General features: G+C 43.2%; 1 pseudogene; it reads left to right on the top strand.

Annotated features, from left to right (window-relative positions):
• The first annotated feature begins 315 nt into the window (after window positions 1-315).
• LOC111864432 lies at window positions 316-427 on the top strand (annotated as a pseudogene).
• Window positions 428-1102: the final 675 nt, after the last annotated feature.

Raw genomic sequence — 1102 nt, 5'->3', positions numbered from 1 at the left:
GAGAGATTAGAAGGCATCAGTCCGTCTTTGTCCGTAGGTCCTCGAGCGCCAATGCAGCCCCTAGATGGCACTGACGGCTAAAATGTAATAAAACGGAATTACCTGATTATGCATCGTAGAGTAGTTGACTGATAATTGGCAGATAAGGGGAAGGAAATTTCATTCTGCTCCGCGTTGCTCTGCGTACGTTCGACTTCAGTATACGTATGAGGGCAGAATGACAAAGAAAAGTGAAGATTATTTATCCACTATTTAGCGCTCGTGGAAAGGAGAAGTCGTGGCATATTTTTAGGCGTCGTGACGCCAGACGTCGGTATCGCTTCTCGGCCTTTTGGCTAAGATCAAAGTGTAGTATCTGTTCTTATCAGCTTAATGCCGATAAGCATTTTGTAGTGTGAAGCGAAAAAATAAAAAAAAAAAAGTGTATAGTGAAGTGCTTTAATAATCTGTGTAAGTGTAAACAAGTGCTGCAAAAATGAACCAGTATACCCAGTACAGTGAAATGTGTTAGTAACGTGAATAAGTGACATCAGTGAAGTGAAAGTAAACTAGTGCTAACATAGTTTTGTGTGAAACTAATTACTATCCTGAGGAATAACCTACTAGACCTCGGTATACGTTGTATACGGATATAGAGTGCCACGAAAAGGAATCAGTGAATACATCGTGTGTGGTGTTAAACATTGTAACTAGCTATCCGGGACGCTAATTATTGACTAAGTGCCGCCATATTTATCTGTGACATAGTCAGTGATCAGAGTCGCTACTTCTCGGACCACGGAATTCTGTGCGTGTGATCTGTGATCTGTGAAATTAATTATACATGGTACACGCAGTAGCGATACTCTGGCTACAGTGAAAATAGTTATCAGTGAAGGTAGGTGCAGTGTCCATCTGTGGAACTAGCTAATTGTGTCGCTGTACATGGGCCACGTGCCGCCATAGCTATCGGTGAAACAATCGTTGACCAGAAACGCTACTTCTCGGATCGCGGATTACCGTGTTCGCGTTAAGTAAACGGTGATAGCCGGGACGGTTTACGTTACCCGTGGAATCCGGTGCAGTGTTCATCCGTGGAACTTCTCATCCGGATCGCTAAACA

The sequence above is a fragment of the Cryptotermes secundus genome, unplaced genomic scaffold, assembly GCF_002891405.2.
Source record: "Cryptotermes secundus unplaced genomic scaffold, Csec_1.0 scaffold511, whole genome shotgun sequence".
Lineage (NCBI taxonomy): Eukaryota > Metazoa > Arthropoda > Insecta > Blattodea > Kalotermitidae > Cryptotermes > Cryptotermes secundus.
The sequence above is the reverse complement of the archived record's forward strand: the minus strand, read 5'-3'. Positions and strand labels throughout refer to the sequence as shown.